This window comes from Nothobranchius furzeri, unplaced genomic scaffold, assembly GCF_043380555.1.
Source record: "Nothobranchius furzeri strain GRZ-AD unplaced genomic scaffold, NfurGRZ-RIMD1 Scf053, whole genome shotgun sequence".
In the NCBI taxonomy this organism is placed as follows: domain Eukaryota; kingdom Metazoa; phylum Chordata; class Actinopteri; order Cyprinodontiformes; family Nothobranchiidae; genus Nothobranchius; species Nothobranchius furzeri.
In genome coordinates this window covers 180,571-193,070 of record NW_027223070.1, presented here as the reverse complement: position 1 = coordinate 193,070, position 12,500 = coordinate 180,571, and positions in this window count along the sequence as shown.

The window sequence follows — 12,500 nt, the reverse complement described above, 5'->3', positions numbered from 1 at the left end:
AGCCAGCGTCCATCAGCTGATGGCGGGGTGGAAGAGCAGCAGGCAGCCTCCAGCTGGTGATGGCGGGGTGGAGGAGCTGCAGCCAGCGTCCAGCAGCTGATGGCGGGGTGCAGGAGCAGCAGCCAGCCTCCAGCAGCTGATGGCGGGGTGGAGGAGCTGCAGCCAGCCTCCAGCAGCCAGCCTCCAGCTAGTGATGGCGGGGTGGAGAAGCAGGCAGCCTCCGTCAGCTGATGGCGGGGTGGAGGAGCAGAAGCCAGCCTCCAGCAGCTGATGGCGGGGTGCAGGAGCTGCAGCCAGCGTCCAGCAGCTGATGGTGGGGTGGAGGAGCTGCAGCCAGCCTCCAGCAGCCAGCCTCCAGCTAGTGATGGCGGGGTGGAGAAGCAGGCAGCCTCCGTCAGCTGATGGCGGGGTGGAGGAGCAGAAGCCAGCCTCCAGCAGCTGATGGCGGGGTGCAGGAGCTGCAGCCAGCGTCCAGCAGCTGATGGTGGGGTGGAGGAGCTGCAGCCAGCGTCCAGCAGCTGATGGTGGGGTGGAGGAGCTGCAGCCAGCCTCCAGCAGCCAGCCTCCAGCAGCTGATGGCGGGGTGCAGGAGCAGCAGCCAGCCTCCAGCAGCTGATGGCGGGGTGCAGGAGCAGCAGGCAGCCTCCAGCAGCTGATGGCGGGGTGGAGGAGCAGAAGCCAGCCTCCAGCAGCTGATGGCGGGGTGCAGGAGCTGCAGCCAGCGTCCAGCAGCTGATGGTGGGGTGGAGGAGCTGCAGCCAGCGTCCAGCAGCTGATGGTTGGGTGGAGGAGCAGCAGCCAGCCTCCAGCAGCCAGCCTCCAGCTAGTGATGGCGGGGTGGAGAAGCAGGCAGCCTCCATCAGCTGATGGCGGGGTGGAGGAGCAGAAGCCAGCCTCCAGCTGGTGATGGCGGGGTGCAGGAGCTGCAGGCAGCCTCCAGCAGCTGATGGCGGGGTGCAGGAGCTGCAGGCAGCCTCCAGCAGCTGATGGCGGGGTGGAGGAGCTGCAGCCAGCGTCCAGCAGCTGATGGTGGGGTGGAGGAGCTGCAGCCAGCGTCCAGCAGCTGATGGTTGGGTGGAGGAGCAGCAGCCAGCCTCCAGCAGCTGATGGCGGGGTGCAGGAGCAGCAGCCAGCCTCCAGCAGCTGATGGCGGGGTGGAGGAGCTGCAGCCAGCCTCCAGCAGCCAGCCTCCAGCTAGTGATGGCGGGGTGGAGAAGCAGGCAGCCTCCATCAGCTGATGGCGGGGTGGAGGAGCAGAAGCCAGCCTCCAGCTGGTGATGGCGGGGTGCAGGAGCTGCAGGCAGCCTCCAGCAGCTGATGGCGGGGTGGAGGAGCTGCAGCCAGCCTCCAGCAGCCAGCCTCCAGCTAGTGATGGCGGGGTGGAGAAGCAGGCAGCCTCCATCAGCTGATGGCGGGGTGGAGGAGCAGAAGCCAGCCTCCAGCAGCTGATGGCGGGGTGCAGGAGGTGCAGGCAGCCTCCAGCAGCTGATGGCGGGGTGCAGGAGCAGCAGGCAGCCTCCAGCAGCTGATGGCGGGGTGCAGGAGCTGCAACCAGCCTCCAGCTGGTGATGGCGGGGTGGAGGAGCTGCAGCCAGCCTCCAGCAGCCAGCCCCCAGCAGCTGATGGCGGGGTGGAGGAGCAGAAGCCAGCCTCCAGCAGCTGATGGTGGGGTGCAGGAGCTGCAGCCAGCCTCCAGCAGCCAGCCTCCAGCTGGTGATGGCGGGGTGGAGGAGCAGCAGCAGACAGCCTCCAGCAGCCAGCCAGCCTCCAGGAGCTGATGGCGGTGTGTGGGAGCAGCAGCCAGCCTCCAGCGTTCAGCCAGCATCCATCAGCTGATGGCGGTGTGAAGGAGCTGCAGCCAGCCTCCAGCAGGTCATGGTGGGGTGGAGGAGCAGCAGCCAGCCTCCAGCAGCTGATGGCGGGTTGCAGGAGCTGCAGCCAGCCTCCAGCAAATGATGGCGGGGTGCAGGAGCTGCAGGCAGCCTCCAGCAGCTGATGGCGGGGTGCAGGAGCAGCAGGCAGCCTCCAGCTGCTGATGACGGGGTGCAGGAGCTGCAACCAGCCTCCAGCTGGTGATGGTGGGGTGGAGGAGCTGCAGCCAGCCTCGAACAGCTGATGGCAGGGTGCAGGAGCAGCAGCCAGCCTCCAGCAGCTGATGGCGGGGCGCAGGAGCTGCAGGCAGCCTCCAGCAGCTGATGGCGGGGTGCAGGAGCAGCAGCCAGCCTCCAGCTGGTGATGGCGGGGTGAAGGAGCTGCAGCCAGCCACCAGCAGCTGATGGCGGGGTGCAGGAGCTGCAGGCAGCCTCCAGCAGCTGATGGCGGGGTGCAGGAGCTGCAGGCAGCCTCCAGCAGCTGATGGCGGGGTGGAGGAGCTGCAGCCAGCGTCCAGCAGCTGATGGTGGGGTGGAGGAGCTGCAGCCAGCGTCCAGCAGCTGATGGTTGGGTGGAGGAGCAGCAGCCAGCCTCCAGCAGCTGATGGCGGGGTGCAGGAGCAGCAGCCAGCCTCCAGCAGCTGATGGCGGGGTGGAGGAGCTGCAGCCAGCCTCCAGCAGCCAGCCTCCAGCTAGTGATGGCGGGGTGGAGAAGCAGGCAGCCTCCATCAGCTGATGGCGGGGTGGAGGAGCAGAAGCCAGCCTCCAGCTGGTGATGGCGGGGTGCAGGAGCTGCAGGCAGCCTCCAGCAGCTGATGGCGGGGTGGAGGAGCTGCAGCCAGCCTCCAGCAGCCAGCCTCCAGCTAGTGATGGCGGGGTGGAGAAGCAGGCAGCCTCCATCAGCTGATGGCGGGGTGGAGGAGCAGAAGCCAGCCTCCAGCAGCTGATGGCGGGGTGCAGGAGGTGCAGGCAGCCTCCAGCAGCTGATGGCGGGGTGCAGGAGCAGCAGGCAGCCTCCAGCAGCTGATGGCGGGGTGCAGGAGCTGCAACCAGCCTCCAGCTGGTGATGGCGGGGTGGAGGAGCTGCAGCCAGCCTCCAGCAGCCAGCCCCCAGCAGCTGATGGCGGGGTGGAGGAGCAGAAGCCAGCCTCCAGCAGCTGATGGTGGGGTGCAGGAGCTGCAGCCAGCCTCCAGCAGCCAGCCTCCAGCTGGTGATGGCGGGGTGGAGGAGCAGCAGCAGACAGCCTCCAGCAGCCAGCCAGCCTCCAGGAGCTGATGGCGGTGTGTGGGAGCAGCAGCCAGCCTCCAGCGTTCAGCCAGCATCCATCAGCTGATGGCGGTGTGAAGGAGCTGCAGCCAGCCTCCAGCAGGTCATGGTGGGGTGGAGGAGCAGCAGCCAGCCTCCAGCAGCTGATGGCGGGTTGCAGGAGCTGCAGCCAGCCTCCAGCAAATGATGGCGGGGTGCAGGAGCTGCAGGCAGCCTCCAGCAGCTGATGGCGGGGTGCAGGAGCAGCAGGCAGCCTCCAGCTGCTGATGACGGGGTGCAGGAGCTGCAACCAGCCTCCAGCTGGTGATGGTGGGGTGGAGGAGCTGCAGCCAGCCTCGAACAGCTGATGGCAGGGTGCAGGAGCAGCAGCCAGCCTCCAGCAGCTGATGGCGGGGCGCAGGAGCTGCAGGCAGCCTCCAGCAGCTGATGGCGGGGTGCAGGAGCAGCAGCCAGCCTCCAGCTGGTGATGGCGGGGTGAAGGAGCTGCAGCCAGCCACCAGCAGCTGATGGCGGGGTGAAGGAGCTGCAGCCAGCCACCAGCAGCTGATGGCGGGGTGGAGGAGCTGCAGCCAGCGTCCAGCAGCTGATGGTTGGGTGGTGGAGGAGCAGCAGCCAGCCTCCAGCAGCTGATGGCGGGGTGCAGGAGCAGCAGCCAGCGTCCAGCAGCTGATGGTTGGGTGGAGGAGCAGCAGCCAGCCTCCAGCAGCTGCTGGCGGGGTGCAGGAGCAGCAGCCAGCCTCCAGCAGCTGATGGCGGGGTGCAGGAGCTGCAGGCAGCCTCCAGCAGCTGATGGCGGTGTGCAGGAGCTGCAGCCAGCCTCCAGCAGCTGATGGCGGGGTGCAGGGGCTGCAGGCAGCCTCCAGCAGCTGATGGCGGGGTGCAGGAGCTGCAACCAGCCTCCAGCTGGTGATGGCGGGGTGGAGGAGCAGCAGCCAGCCTCCAGCAGCCAGCCTCCAGCTGCTGATGGCGGGGTGGAGGAACAGAAGCCTCCAGCAGCTGATGGCAGGGTGCAGGAGCAGCAGCCAGCCTCCAGCTGGTGATGGCGGGGTGGAGGAGCTGAAACCTGGGTCGGACCTGGTCTGCAGCAGGGCCCATTACCACTCAGAAGCTGATGGCAGTGTGTGTTTAGGTCCCTGCGGGGTGGATGAGCTGAAACCTGGGTCAGACTTGGTGTGCAGCAGGGCTCAGCACCCTCCAGAAGCCGATGACAGTGTGTCTTTAACTCCCTGCCTGGTGGGAGAGCTGAAAGCTGGGTCGGACCTGGTCTTTAGCAGAGCTCAGCAGCCTCCAGAAGCTGATGGCAGTGTGTGTTTCATCCCCTGCGGGGTGGGAGAGCTGAAACGTGGGTCGGACCTGGTCTGCAGCAGGGCCCATCACCATCCAGAAGCTGACGGCGGTGTGTGTTTAAGTCCCTGCGGGGTGGGAGAGCCATAACCTGGGTCGGACCTGGTCTGCAGCAGAGCTCAGCAGCCTCCAGAACCTGATGGCAGTGTGTCTTTAATCCACTGCGGGGTGCAGGAGCTGAAACCTGGGTCGGACCTGGTCTGCAGCAGGGCTCAGCAGCCAGCAGAAGGTGACGGCAGTGTGTGTTTAGTTCCCTGCGGGGTGCAGGAGCTGAAACCTGGGTCGGACCTGGTCTGCAGCAGAGCTCAGCAGCCAGCAGAAGGTGATGGCAGTGTGTGTTTAAGTCCCTGCCTGGTGGGAGAGCTGAAACCTGGGTCGGACCTGGTCTATAGAAGAGCTCAGCAGCCTCCAGAAGCTGATGGCAGTGTGTGTGTTTTGGTCCCTGCGGGGTGCAGGAGCAGGAACCCGGGTCGGACCTGGTCTATAGCGGAGCTCAGCAGCCTCCAGCAGCTGATGGCAGTGTGTGTTTAATTCCCTGCCTGGTGGGAGAGCTGTAACCCGGGTCGGACTTGGTCTGCAGCAGGGCCCATCACCATCCAGAAGCTGATGGCAGTGTGTCTTTAATTCCCTGCGGGGTGGAGGAGCAGAAACCTGGGTCGGACCTGGTCTATAGCAGAGCTCAGCAGCCTCCAGAAGCTGATGGCAGTGTGTGTTCAAGTCCCTGCGGGGTGGGAGAGCTGAAACCTGGGTCGGACCTGGTCTATAGAAGAGCTCAGCAGCCTCCAGCAGCTGATGGCAGTGTGTGTTTAAGTCCCTGCGGGGTGGGAGAGCTATATCCCGGGTCGGACCTGGTCTATAGCAGAGCTCAGCAGCCTCCAGCAGCTGATGGCAGTGTGTGTTTAAGTCCCTGCGGGGTGGGAGAGCTGAAACCTCGGTCGGACCTGGTCTATGGCAGAGCTCAGCAGCCTCCAGAAGCTGATGGCAGCGTGCCTCTAAGTCCCTGCCTGGTGGGAGAGCTGAAACCTGGGTCGGACATGGTCTGCAGCAGGGCTCGGCAGCCTCCAGCAGCTGATGGCAGTGTGTCTTTAAGTCCCTGCCTGGTGGGAGAGCTGAAACCTGGGTCGGACCTGGTCTATAGCAGAGCTCAGCAGCCTCCAGCAGCTGATGGCAGTGTGTGTTTAAGTCCCTGCCTGGTGTGAGAGCTGAAACCTGGGTCGGACCTGGTCTATAGAAGAGCTCAGCAGCCTCCAGCAGCTGATGGCAGTGTGTCTTTAAGTCACTGCCTGGTGGGAGAGCTGAAACCTGGGTCGGACCTGGTCTATAGTAGAGCTCAGCAGCCTCCAGCAGCTGATTGCAGTGTGTGTTTAAGTCCCTGCCTGGTGGGAGAGCTGATATCCGGGTCGGACCTGGTCCACAGCAGGGCCCATCACCCTCCAGAAGCTGGTGGCAGTGTGTGTTTAAGTCCCTGCGGGGTGCAGGAGCAGAAACCTGGGTGGGACCTGGTCTGCAGCAGAGCTCGGCAGCCTCCAGCAGCTGATGGCAGTGAGTGTTTAAGTCCCTGCGGGGTGGGAGAGCTATATCCCGGGTCAGACCTGGTCTAAAGCAGGGCCCATCACCCTCCAGAAGCTGGTGGCAGTGTGTGTTTAAGTCCCTGCGGGGTGGAGGAGCAGAAACCTGGGTCGGACCCGGTCTACAGCAGAGCTCAGCAGCCCCCAGAAGCTGATGGCAGTGTGTGTGTGTGTGTGTGTGTTTAAGTCTCTGCCTGGTTGGAGAGCCGATACCTGGGTCGGACCTGGTCTGCAGCAGGGCTCAGCAGCCTCCAGAAGCTGATGGCAGTGTGTCTTTCATTCCCTGCGGGGTGCAGGAGCAGAAACCTGGGTCGGACCTGGTCTATAGCGGAGCTCAGCAGCCTCCAGCAGCTGATGGCAGTGTGTGTGTTAAAGACCCTGCGGGGTGGGAGAGCTGAAACCTGGGTCGGACCTGGTCTGCAGCAGGGCTCAGCAGCCCCCAGAAGCTGATGGCTGTGTGTGTTTAAGTCCCTGCGGGGTGGGAGAGCTGAAACCTGGGTCGGACCTGGCCCGCAGCAGGGCCCATCACCCTCCAGAAGCTGATGGCGGTGTGGGTTTAAGTCCCTGCGGGGTTGAGGAGCTGAAACCTGGGTCGGACCTGGTCTGCAGCAGGGCCCATCACCATCCAGAAGCTGATGGCTGTGTGTGTTTAAGTCCCAGGGGGGTGGGAGAGCCATAACCTGGGTCGGACCTGGTCTGCAGCAGGGCTCAGCAGCCTCCAGTTGCAGATGGCAGTGTGTGTTTAGTTCCCTGCGGGGTGCAGGAGCTGAAACCTGGGTCGGACCTGGTCTATAGCAGAGCTCAGCAGCCTCCAGAAGCTGATGGCAGTGTGTCTTCAATTCCCTGCGGGGTGCAGGAGCTGATACCTGGGTCGGACCTGGTCTGCAGCAGGGCCCATCACCATCCAGACGCTGATGGCAGTGTGTGTTTAAGTCCTAGTGGGCTGCAGGAGCTGAAACCTGGGTCGGACCTGCTCTATAGTAGAGCTCAGCAGCCTCCAGAAGCTGATGGCAGTGTGTCTTTAAGTCCCTGCGGGGTGGGATAGCTGAAACCTGGGTCGGACCTGGTCTGCAGCAGGGCCCATCACCATCCAGACGCTGATGGCAGTGTGTGTTTAAGTCCTAGTGGGCTGCAGGAGCTGAAACCTGGGTCGGACCTGCTCTATAGTAGAGCTCAGCAGCCTCCAGAAGCTGATGGCAGTGTGTCTTTAAGTCCCTGCGGGGTGGGATAGCTGAAACCTGGGTCGGACCTGGTCTGCAGCAGGGCCCATCACCCTCCAGAAGCTGTTGGCAGTGTGTCTTCCATTCCTAGTGGGGCAGGGGAGCAAAGACCTGGGCAGAGGAGCGCCTGTCTGCATCCGATCCGGCCCCTCAGCAGCCCGCCGTGAGCCTTAGAGAACCCCCCCCCCCCCCCAGCGGGCTCCAGGAACCGGGCCCTGCGTCGGACCCAGCTCAGTAAGGCCCTCCCTCGGGCCCTGCAGCAGGTGGCCCCGTCTATGCAGTCGAAAACCCCGCGAAAATCGGTGTAGAAACGCCCGAGAGGCGTGGTGCGGTTCCCCCGGCCGGTACCGGGTCCGGACCGGTCCGGAAGTCCACCCAGAACACTGCCTGGGGCTTCTGGGCGGCTCCCCAGGCGCAGGCAGTCGAAAACCGCGTGAAAATCGGTTCAGAATTGACAAAACGGCGACCTCGTCGCTCCAAAAACTAAGTCCAAACTAAGCCTTTCGCTTATCGCTTAACGCTTAAGGCGGTCGGCCTTATGGCCAGTAAATGAAAAGTGCCTGCGCCCCTGGAGGTTTTGGAAGGTGCGAGCGATGACCATGCTCGGGTTAGTAGGTGAGGCCATCGGAAAACCAGCGTGAGTTGGCGGGTTTGGGTGGCAATCTATTCCAGGCAGAGTCGACTATCTCTGGGCATCAATTTTGGGATTTTTCCGGCTCTGGTTCTGGGAGAAACGCAGGGGCAAAGTGCACGAGCCGCGGCCGATTTTGGTGGCCTGTCCCTGGGCACAAAGTCTGAGGAGTGTGGGCCTGGTTCTCCGAAAAATACCAGTCTGCTGGAGCTCACTCCCATGGCTCCAGGGGGCACGGCACACCCCCCGGTAGCCGACCAAAGTGCTCTACTCGGGCCAGACTCGGACCCACGACCCGGGGTGAGAACCACAACTACTGGTCATCCTTTTGACCTCCAGGGGGCGCGGCAGAGCCTCCCCAGTCCGACGCAAGTGCCCCACTTGGGCCATACTCAGACCCACGGCCCGGGGCGAGAACCACAACTACTGGTCATCCTTTAGACCTCCAGGGGGCCCGGCACAGCCTCCCTAGACCGACACAAGTGCTCCACTTGGGCTGTACTCTGACCCAAGTCCCGGTGCGAGAACCACAACTACTGGTCATCCTTTAGACCTCCAGGGGGCCCGGCACAGCCTCCCTAGGCCGACACAAGTGCTCCACTTGGGCTATACTCTGACCCAAGTCCCGGGGCGAGAACCACAACTACTGGTCATCCTTTTGACCTCATGGTCATCCTTTAGATCTCCAGGGGGCCCGGCACAGCCTCCCTAGGCCGACACAAGTGCTCCACTTGGGCTATACTCTGACCCAAGTCCCGGGGCGAGAACCACAACTACTGGTCATCCTTTAGACCTCCAGGGGGCACGGCACACCCCCCGGTAGCCGACCAAAGTGCTCTACTCGGGCCAGACTCGGACCCACGACCCGGGGTGAGAACCACAACTACTGGTCATCCTTTAGACCTCCAGGGGGCCCGGCACAGCCTCCCTAGTCCGACACAAGTGCTCCACTTGGGCTATACTCTGACCCAAGTCCCGGGGCGAGAACCACAACTACTGGTCATCCTTTAGACCTCCAGGGGGACCGGCACAGCCTCCCTAGACCGACACAAGTGCACCACTTGGGCCATACTCTGACCCAAGTCCCGGGGCGAGAACCACAACTACTGGTCATCCTTTTGACCTCATGGTCATCCTTTAGACCTCAAGGGGGCACGGCAGAGCCTCCCTAGTCCGACACAAGTGTCCCACTTGGGCTATACTATGACCCAAGTCCCGGGGCGAGAACCACAACTACTGGTCATCCTTTAGACCTCAAGGGGGCACGGCAGAGCCTCCCTAGTCCGACACAAGTGTCCCACTTGGGCCATACTCAGACCCACGGCCCGGGGCGAGAACCACAACTACTGGTCATCCTTTAGACCTCCAGGGGGCCCGGCACAGCCTCCCTAGTCCGACGCAAGTGCTCCACTTGGGCTGTACTCTGACCCAAGTCCCGGGGCGAGAACCACAACTAATGGTCATCCTTTAGACCTCCAGGGGGCACGGCACAGCCTCCCTAGTCCGACACAAGTGCTCCACTTGGGCTATACTCTGACCCAAGTCCCGGGGCGAGAACCACAACTACTGGTCATCCTTTAGACCTCCAGGGGGCACGGCAGAGCCTCCCTAGTCCGACACAAGTGTCCCACTTGGGCTATTCTCTGACCCAAGTCCCGGGGCGAGAACCACAACTACTGGTCATCCTTTAGACCTCCAGGGGGCACGACACAGCCTCCCTAGTCCGACCCAAGTGCTCCACTTGGGCTATACTATGACCCAAGTCCCGGGGCGAGAACCACAACTACTGGTCATCCTTTAGACCTCCAGGGGGCACGGCACAGCCTCCCTAGTCCGACACAAGTGCTCCACTTGGGCTATACTCTGACCCAAGTCCCGGGGCGAGAACCACAACTACTGGTCATCCTTTAGACCTCCAGGGGGCACGGCACAGCCTCCCTAGTCCGACACAAGTGCTCCACTTGGGCTATACTCTGACCCAAGTCCCGGGGCGAGAACCACAACTACTGGTCATCCTTTTGACCTCATGGTCATCCTTTAGACCTCCAGGGGGCCCGGCACAGCCTCCCTAGGCCGACACAAGTGCTCCACTTGGGCTATACTCTGACCCAAGTCCCGGGGCGAGAACCACAACTACTGGTCATCCTTTAGACCTCCAGGGGGCACGGCACAGCCTCCCTAGTCCGACACAAGTGCTCCACTTGGGCTATACTCTGACCCAAGTCCCGGGGCGAGAACCACAACTACTGGTCATCCTTTTGACCTCATGGTCATCCTTTAGACCTCCAGGGGGCCCGGCACAGCCTCCCTAGACCGACACAAGTGCTCCACTTGGGCTGTACTCTGACCCAAGTCCCGGTGCGAGAACCACAACTACTGGTCATCCTTTAGACCTCCAGGGGGCCCGGCACAGCCTCCCTAGGCCGACACAAGTGCTCCACTTGGGCTATACTCTGACCCAAGTCCCGGGGCGAGAACCACAACTACTGGTCATCCTTTTGACCTCATGGTCATCCTTTAGATCTCCAGGGGGCCCGGCACAGCCTCCCTAGGCCGACACAAGTGCTCCACTTGGGCTATACTCTGACCCAAGTCCCGGGGCGAGAACCACAACTACTGGTCATCCTTTAGACCTCCAGGGGGCACGGCACACCCCCCGGTAGCCGACCAAAGTGCTCTACTCGGGCCAGACTCGGACCCACGACCCGGGGTGAGAACCACAACTACTGGTCATCCTTTAGACCTCCAGGGGGCCCGGCACAGCCTCCCTAGTCCGACACAAGTGCTCCACTTGGGCTATACTCTGACCCAAGTCCCGGGGCGAGAACCACAACTACTGGTCATCCTTTAGACCTCCAGGGGGACCGGCACAGCCTCCCTAGACCGACACAAGTGCACCACTTGGGCCATACTCTGACCCAAGTCCCGGGGCGAGAACCACAACTACTGGTCATCCTTTTGACCTCATGGTCATCCTTTAGACCTCAAGGGGGCACGGCAGAGCCTCCCTAGTCCGACACAAGTGTCCCACTTGGGCTATACTATGACCCAAGTCCCGGGGCGAGAACCACAACTACTGGTCATCCTTTAGACCTCAAGGGGGCACGGCAGAGCCTCCCTAGTCCGACACAAGTGTCCCACTTGGGCCATACTCAGACCCACGGCCCGGGGCGAGAACCACAACTACTGGTCATCCTTTAGACCTCCAGGGGGCCCGGCACAGCCTCCCTAGTCCGACGCAAGTGCTCCACTTGGGCTGTACTCTGACCCAAGTCCCGGGGCGAGAACCACAACTAATGGTCATCCTTTAGACCTCCAGGGGGCACGGCACAGCCTCCCTAGTCCGACACAAGTGCTCCACTTGGGCTATACTCTGACCCAAGTCCCGGGGCGAGAACCACAACTACTGGTCATCCTTTAGACCTCCAGGGGGCACGGCAGAGCCTCCCTAGTCCGACACAAGTGTCCCACTTGGGCTATTCTCTGACCCAAGTCCCGGGGCGAGAACCACAACTACTGGTCATCCTTTAGACCTCCAGGGGGCACGACACAGCCTCCCTAGTCCGACCCAAGTGCTCCACTTGGGCTATACTATGACCCAAGTCCCGGGGCGAGAACCACAACTACTGGTCATCCTTTAGACCTCCAGGGGGCACGGCACAGCCTCCCTAGTCCGACACAAGTGCTCCACTTGGGCTATACTCTGACCCAAGTCCCGGGGCGAGAACCACAACTACTGGTCATCCTTTAGACCTCCAGGGGGCACGGCACAGCCTCCCTAGTCCGACACAAGTGCTCCACTTGGGCTATACTCTGACCCAAGTCCCGGGGCGAGAACCACAACTACTGGTCATCCTTTTGACCTCATGGTCATCCTTTAGACCTCCAGGGGGCCCGGCACAGCCTCCCTAGGCCGACACAAGTGCTCCACTTGGGCTATACTCTGACCCAAGTCCCGGGGCGAGAACCACAACTACTGGTCATCCTTTAGACCTCCAGGGGGCACGGCACAGCCTCCCTAGTCCGACACAAGTGCTCCACTTCGGCTGTACTCTGACCCAAGTCCCGGGGCGAGAACCACAACTACTGGTCATCCTTTAGACCTCCAGGGGGCACGGCACACCCCCCGGTAGCCGACCAAAGTGCTCTACTCGGGCCAGACTCGGACCCACGACCCGGGGTGAGAACCACAACTACTGGTCATCCTTTAGACCTCCAGGGGGCCCGGCACAGCCTCCCTAGTCCGACACAAGTGCTCCACTTGGGCTATACTCTGACCCAAGTCCCGGGGCGAGAACCACAACTACTGGTCATCCTTTAGACCTCCAGGGGGACCGGCACAGCCTCCCTAGACCGACACAAGTGCACCACTTGGGCCATACTCTGACCCAAGTCCCGGGGCGAGAACCACAACTACTGGTCATCCTTTTGACCTCATGGTCATCCTTTAGACCTCAAGGGGGCACGGCAGAGCCTCCCTAGTCCGACACAAGTGTCCCACTTGGGCTATACTATGACCCAAGTCCCGGGGCGAGAACCACAACTACTGGTCATCCTTTAGACCTCAAGGGGGCACGGCAGAGCCTCCCTAGTCCGACA